The 8261-nt window shown below is 45.5% G+C and overlaps 1 pseudogene; it reads right to left on the bottom strand.

The window, feature by feature from the left end:
- Positions 1–5109: 5109 nt before the first annotated feature.
- On the bottom strand, positions 5110–8261 carry LOC124657604 (annotated as a pseudogene).

The following is an 8261-nucleotide window of genomic DNA, read 5'->3' as shown; positions in this document are numbered from 1 at the left end:
GAGATCTGGTCATGCCAGCTATGTGTCTCACATCTGTCAGAGTGCATCTTGATCTGAACGGAGCCAATGCCCACGATCTCACGTGGGTTGTTATCTGCCATACGCACAACATCTCCACTCTGCACAAACTCATAGCAACTGAACCAGTATTTGTTACAGCAAATATGAAACAAACATGCAGAATCAAGGATCCACTCATCATTACCAGAGACGCAATAAGAAAACACAACTAGGCAATCGCCATCAGAATTATCACTGGAAACAACAGCAGCCTTACCATCACCCTCAGATTTGATTTTTGGTTGGTAAGTACCGTTTCTTTTCTTTTTGTTCTGCAACTTCCAGCAATCATCAATATTGTGGTTAGTTTTCTTACAATACTTGCAGAACTTACCATCTCGTCCCTTGGACTTTGAGTGACCTCTGTCGGTCTTGCTCTTCTCTCTGTTGTAGTTGTTGTTTTTATTCTCGGTCCTGCCTCGGACCTGCAGTGCTTCTGCCTTAGATGACGAACCCTCTGCTTGCACCATAGATTTCATCTTTCCCCTCTGCTGGAGTGCCTCATAAACTTTGGCAAGGGTTAGTTCATCACGGCTGTGTAACAAGGTGTCTTGAAAATTCGCAAAAGAATTAGGCAATGAGACTAACAGTATAAGAGCGAGATCCTCATCCTCATAACTTACCTCCATGGACAGCAAATCAGAAATGATCTCTCAAAAGATCGGTAAGTGATTCATCACTGACGCACCTTCTTGCAGCTTGTGCAAGAATAACTTCATCTTCACGTGCATCTTACTGGTTAGATCTTTGGACAGGCAGATCAATTTCTGTTTCAACCACAGCGCCGCTGCAGATTTCTCAGACAGCACTTCGTGCAAGATATTGTTGGATAGATGAAGTTGAATTAATGAAAAAGCCTTGCCGTCTTTCCTCTTTTTATCGTCGGTCGAGGTCTTGGCATCTTTCTTGCCAAATCTATCAAGAGCTTCATCTAGATCAGAACATTGGGTAAGGATCTCCCTCATCTTCACTTGCCACAGAGAAAATCTCGTGGTATAATCCAGCTGCGGTAGATCGAACTTCAAGGAAGACATGTCGCAAAACCCTAGGTTAAAACCTGGGCTCTGATACCACTTGTTATAAAAACGACAAGCAAATAACGAAGAACGATAAAGAAAAACGCAGCGGAGCCACGAGATTTAACGTGGAAAACCCCTTCCAACACAGAAAGGGAAAAAACCATGGGCGCCAGCTAGCAAAATTCACTGTATCGGGAGTGTTTACAAACGCCGTGAGTTATCTTATAATCTGATAAACCCTAGCTGGCGGCTTAAAAGATGTATATATAGGCGATGGCAACGATCCGTACCGCGGGGGCGGCCCTGCAGGGCACGATGTATATGCTAACTTCAGATTCCGCTACGCTTCGGCTCAAGCCTACCGGTCTCCGCTCGTCAGAACTTAGCCTTCCTTTAGAATGAATTTGGATGACAATACAACAAAATGTAAGGGATTGTAGCAACAAATATACCTCGGCAATGATACAGTTCCTATAGACCAGGGACAAATCGAGAATGTGGGTGCTTGATGGAGCGGAACATGTGCAGGAACTAATTTTTCTCGAAGGGCTGTGCCGGAAGTAATTTCTTTGCTCTCCCCATGTGATTAAAGTTCTTTTCTTTTGCCCTACACTATGTTACACCACTTGCATAAATATAAATACCAAATATTTTTCCTCACTTACAAAAGAATACTTTGGGATTGTTTGATACTTCAATGTAAGAAAAAAAGTTATACTCGATGGTGATAAATACTGTTTGTTTCTTAATGACTGAGAAACATATCAGGCCATTGTAAAGGAAAAAAAGTTATAGACAATTACTTCGTAATTGTGTAGTTCAATGGATGCTCTTCTCAACACGCGAGCTACGAAACGAATAAAGCCTACATTATGTTAAAGAAAAGTATTTTTTTTGTACAGGAATAGAACTCCATATGAAGATGTCGTCAGTCATCACTATTTATGCAGATAAGGAGCTTACAACGTTGAAGAGTAGTAGTATCTCCATAGAAATATAGAATAGAAACAGGGTATGGTAAAAGGAGATAGCTCCAACTCAGTTTTTAGTTTCACACCGGTTACAAAGGGCAACATACCGGGTCACTTAAATGAATGAAAGGTGCTTCTGGCTTACAGGTTGTTGACGAAGGAAATATTCGTTGAGTTGTAGAATATGATCAAGAAAGATCTTGCACAAACAAACGTACAAACTAAAGAGACATATAATGTTTCAATATTGAATAACTGAATAGATACCTCAAACTGTTTCTCCATCAGATCGTGCTAAGCACAATTTACGGAACACGGTCCCAACCATGTAGCTACTCATTACCGAAAAAACAATATATAGCTACTACCAACACACAATTAGCTGTCTAATAATAAAGAAGGAAGTATTGAGTTCCTCGTGCAATTTCATGGACATGAATATCTTGTAATAATGTGTTAATAGGTTGAAGATACCTGCTAACAAAAAGTGAATAAATACCACACCATTTCAAGATGCAGGAGAGAACCGGCTGCAATATTGCAGCCAACGGATTTTTGCTCAGATTTGCATGGTAATTTCTCCGGAGATAGGATACCAAAAAAATCCATGCAAAGTGAGTGCAATCCAGTAAACAAAATGGTGGAACCTAAATACGTGCCTCAATGATATTGATTTTTTTTGATAAAGGAAATATATTAATATCAAAAGATATCAATTACACCTAGCCTCTTCAACAACGCAATACCCTAATGGCAGTACGTATGCACACGGCTAAAAAAGGGAAAAGAAAACTAAGAAATAAAAGTCCCGCCATAGTATCTCAGGTCTAGCAACAACAATACATCCGCCACCAAGACAACACCTGAAATACAGACTCTCCAAAAGCGACGCCTCCAAGAAGCCGCCGGAACATCGCAGACATGTGCGCACCGCCGCCGGCTGGGCAGAACCCTGTGCTTCCCTGCCTAGCGCGCAGGTAAGGGAAGGCCGCCGCCGCCGGCACCGCGCGGGCTTTGCCCGGCGGCCTGCGTCGACGGTGGCGGAGGGGAGAGGAGGAGAACAGGAGGCTGGGAACTAGGGTTACGGCCGCCGCCCCGATGCCGCCCGCGGGGGACAGGGCGGGACGAAGCGAAGCGTTTTTTTCCGGTTCCAAATACGTCTGGAATATTTGTTGGGTGACAAAGAAATTCACGTACTGACAGAAAAGATAGACTAACATACACTCAATAGAAGCATGCTATACTGATTTTGCATCAATATAAAAAGGGGACTGCTGAGCGTCCCCCGGGGGATCAAATCCCCCGATCCCCCGGGTGGACAGCCGTAGGATCGGTGCGTGGTAAGCCATCCGATCAGTCAACGCTCCACGTCCAGAAAAATAAAACCGCTCGAAACCCAAAATGCTCCATCGATCCTCCCGACTCGCACTCTGCGTGGACAGAGCTTGCTCTCACGAGATGCTCCGACGAGATCCCTTGCAGCACCGCCGCCGCGAGTCCGGCAGCACCGCCGCCTCAGACCCTTGCAGCATCTCCACCCGTTGTAGGTAGCATAGCCGAGCACCTCCAGTAGCAAGGCCACAGCCGCCGGAACCGCCGCCGCAGCAGACCCTTGCAGCACCTCCGCCCACCGTCGGTAGCAGAGCCGGGCATCTCCGGTACCAACGCCGCCGCGATTCCGGTAGCACCGCCGCCGCAGACCCTTGCAGCAACTGCGCCCGCCCTGAGTAGCAGAACCGGACACCTCCGGTAGCAACACCACCCGGCGCCGGTAGCAACGGCGCCATACCCTTGCAGCAACTCCGCCCACCGTCGGTATCATCGTCGGGCACCTCCGGTAGAAACGCCGCGATAACCTTGCAGCAACTCCACCCGCCGTGGGTAGTATCGCCGGGCACCTCCGGTAGCAAGACCACCCGCCTTCGTAGCAACTCCGACGACCCTCGGTAGCATCGCTTGAAAGCCTTTGCAGCAGCAGCACCACAGATTGGTAGCAAGCTAGCAGAGGGGAGCATCGCCGTCATCCGCCATGGCGGCTCCTCCGCCGTTGGGGACGCGGCAACGAGTTTGAGGCGAGCAGCTCCGCCGTTGGGGGCGTGGCGACGAGGTTGAGGCGAGCACCTCCACAGGGTCGTCGTCGGCGGGTGTGGTCTTCACCGGGCGGAAGGGCAAGACTAGGCCGGAGGATGTTGAGGCGGCGGATGGAGATGACGAGCTTGGTGCAGTGTGCGGCGAAGGAAGCCATGGTCGCGTGCGATGAGAAGCATTGGGGATTTTTTCTGTGGAGAAGAAGCACTCGGGAGAGGAGGGGGATAAGGTTTGACGCGGACCCCACTTGGCTGTCTACTTGAGTCGATGAGATAGGACGCGTGGCGAGCTGGGAAGCCGGGGGACGGGTTGCGTTCGATCCCCCGGGGAACGAGAGCGTTTTCCATATAAAAAACATGTACTTATGGAGAAAACGGCTCATGTAGTTCATTGTAAAATGGCGCAAAAGAACATTTCGGTCTCATAACTAAATTTTCAATCGCAGCAAGAACTATTTACCATGATATTTTGTCGCTACGTAATCATGGTGCTCTCTCCCTCTCTCTCTCAAGAAATATCCTCCCTCCTATACACTTTTCAGGCATCTGTCTCTTTATCAATCCAAGGAAAGTGACGATGATAACCACGGGAAAATCATGTTTAATAGTTTTAAAATATTCTAAAAATGGAGCATGTCAGAGTGGAGTTTTATGAACATGTAATATTACAAATTCTATAAATACGTGTTTTGGGATCAATCAGCATTCCATTGTGCGCGATATACAGCAAGGCTAGAGTGCAGAAACAAATTACTTGGGCAAAAGACTGTTATCTCCAAACTGTTACACCCATTAACTTGAGCTGATGTTTTGGAGACAAAAGGACAACCAAGAAATTAAAAATGTAAAGCTGCCACACCCATGCTTATTTTTTTTCACTCGCCGAGATTACAAAACCGTCACCAAAGTACGACAAGAAAAAGAGCTATCCATATAAATCACCAGGTCACCAGCGTTCAGTATCTAAAAGAGCTATCCATACTGTTCACTGTGGATGATGTGGAATGCCATGGCAAGCCTCTCGTTCTTCACCGGTTCCAGCAGGCAGATATCTCCGGCGTGCAGATGGTTGTCAGCTACGAACTCGTGCCACCCTCCTTCCGGGATCATCCGCCTGTGGCGCACCGACGCTCCGTCAAGCTGGGCGGGGCAAGGCATGGCATGTCAAGGTGCGTCACAGGCGGATGATCCCGGAAGGAGGGTGGCACGAGTTCGTAGCTGACAACCATCTGCACGCCGGAGATATCTGCCTGCTGGAACCGGTGAAGAACGAGAGGCTTGCCATGGCATTCCACATCATCCGCAGTGAACAGTATGGATAGCTCTTTTAGATACTGAACGCTGGTGACCTGGTGATTTATATGGATAGCTCTTTTTCTTGTCGTACTTTGGTGACGGTTACCACGTACCCTGATCTGTTAGAATCATCTGACGGCCCTGCAGATGAGATGTTTCACATCGTTAAATGCTAGCGCACACACCAGCACATATTAATGTTGGATTTTAACAGGGAAAAATCAGCATTACCATCAACTAGCTCGTCCTTAACACAGGATGTTGAGGCTTTCTTATTTGAGCCAGGGACAGCATCTCCACACTTGGATCTTCTAGTGCTTCTTGCTTTGGGAAGCAGATGCACCATCACTGTGAATCTTCTCCCCTCGCTTTTATTGATCGGTTGAAGGAGGCAGATGTCCTCCTCATGCAGATGATTGTCACGGACAAAATCAAACCACCGCCCATTAAGGACATATCCGATGTTGCCCGGTCTGACATGGAAATGGGGATGCCACTTTTTCCTCCCGCGAGTCTAAATGTGATTGTTTGGCTTTCACTAGGAAAACGTGCAGCTGCATAACCCTTTGAAATGACCTGATTATACAGATAAGGTAAAAGACAAAAATTACAAGGATGACAAACTGAGCTAACTGTTCCTGGTTATAAAGCAACGAAACAAAATATTGCTGGTCTTACGATTGTTTGCTAAACACACTAAATCTGCAATTGCACCAATGCAGACCACTATGTTTTCTAGATAACTGTAACAAACAGCTAGAGCAAGACTCTCATCAAATAACAAACTCTTTTAAGTACACCTGTGGGCTGGTCACAATCAGTTCGAATCAACGTTTTCTTTATGATGAAGCTTCCGAAACAAGACTCAAATAGTACATTGAAATGTGGAATGGAATATAATAAGAACTATGGTACATGAAACCGCACATGCTAGTGGAATAATCTGGATATGTTAGTGGAATGAAAAAAACTATCAGTGGAAAAAATAAATATCGAATAAACAAACAATGCAGTTACCCAGTGCAGAATAGGAGTTACCAAAGTAGCTTGTGGTCCATTGACATTGCTCTTCTTCATTTTAACCACTAGCAAAGGAATTTCAGGTTGAATTTTTGCAACAAGAGCATCTATTCCCACCTCATCTTCTTCATCAAGTTGGCACCTGCTTGGCAAGATATAGCGAACCTCTGACGAAGTCTCCAGGTCATCCGACCGGATAGATCCATATTCAGATAGACTGTCTTCTCCTATCAAGAGCTCAACAATAAAATCAGCTGTATAAACAAGCATGAGGAAGAAGTAATTGCCTTACGGCATTTCTACTAGCAAAATCTTCAGTGGCTGAGGGTTAATTGCATAGTATTGTACTGAGAGAGAGAGAGAGAGAGAGAGAGAGAGAGAGAGATGTTGAAATATAACCAGAATCTACAGTTTCTTGAACTTACCGTGCGTTGAGCCGATGTCAGTTCTTCCAGCTTTGTGAAGCAGATGGACCATAAAGGTGAACCTTGTTGACTCAACCTCTGTCATCGGTTGAAAAAGGCAGATATCGCCCTCCTTTACACGATTATCACGGACAAATTCACACAAAGAAAGCCTGCCTCCACTTCCATCACGTTCGGTGAAGAATTTGCATGACCAAGCTTTGTTCTTCCCAGGCAGCTTCAGTGAGATGAATTGATTTTTATGTGGAAAGTGTGCACGTGCGTAATCCTTGGGTATTATCTAATAAAAAAATGGACAATTTATGTGATGGTGTGCGTAAGACTGTCACCATGACTAGTTCATAACATACACATAATCTCATCTGTAAAGCGAGAGATGAATATGCCATTTAAATTTTTATAGATATCCCTTGGATGTTCATAACAATTAACAATATCAAAATAAAGATAGTTAGAGAGGTGTATGTATGTACATGCAATTATCAGTACATACATGATTAAAACCCAACGTACCAGATAGTGGTACACATTGGTCTTCTTAATCATCACCACAAGCAGAGGGATTTCAGATCGAAGTTCTGTGACGAACACATTGATTTCAGCCTCTTGTTCTTGTGTAAGATGGCATCGCCCTGCTAAGACATAATCTTTTGAGAGCCCCTGAAAATCATCAGACTCCATAGACTCGCTTTCGGACCCACTATCGTCTGCTGCAAAAAAAGATTCAGGAATAAGAGCTCAACCTGTAGTAACTAATAAAGGCTATTAACCAACTAATATGAGTACATAATTTAACCTGACAATTCATCGGAAGATGGATATTTTGCTGCAGGCTTCTTTCCTGGTTTTCTACAGCATCCATCTGAATCTGAAGCATCATCCCAAGAACTGCTCGACTTTTCGGCACAATATGCGCATGGGTTCTCATCATGGGTAGGATTTTTCGTCCCAGCACGGCACGAGATTTTCTCCTCGCCATGGGAATCAAATACGGTAACCTTGAAGCAGGACATTCCAAGGTGTCGAAACACCAAGAAATAGTTCTCTTGCATCTGATTGGCATCAACAAACGCCTCCCATCCAGACTGTAGGATCGTTTTGTTTGTCTTCTTGGCAACTCCAACATCAAATATCTGACCAGTTGGGGCTTCTAGTTTGATGGTCCCAGAGATCTTTCCTCCGAAATGGTCCACGAGCCGGTCCGGTACGACCTGCAGCAAGCAGCAGCGGTGGAACCAAGGCTCAAAAAGAAGAGAATGCAAACTCTAGAAAAGTGAGGGAGCAAAATAAATTGAGCCAACATACCATGCTGTCTTTGAAGTTACCATGCATCTGCATGATGAACTTCGCCTTGCTGTTGCAGCACTCGTAGGGATTGCTCAT

Source organism: Lolium rigidum, chromosome 5 (assembly GCF_022539505.1).
Source record: "Lolium rigidum isolate FL_2022 chromosome 5, APGP_CSIRO_Lrig_0.1, whole genome shotgun sequence".
NCBI classification, from domain to species: domain Eukaryota; kingdom Viridiplantae; phylum Streptophyta; class Magnoliopsida; order Poales; family Poaceae; genus Lolium; species Lolium rigidum.
This window is presented reverse-complemented; position numbering and strand designations above follow the sequence as displayed.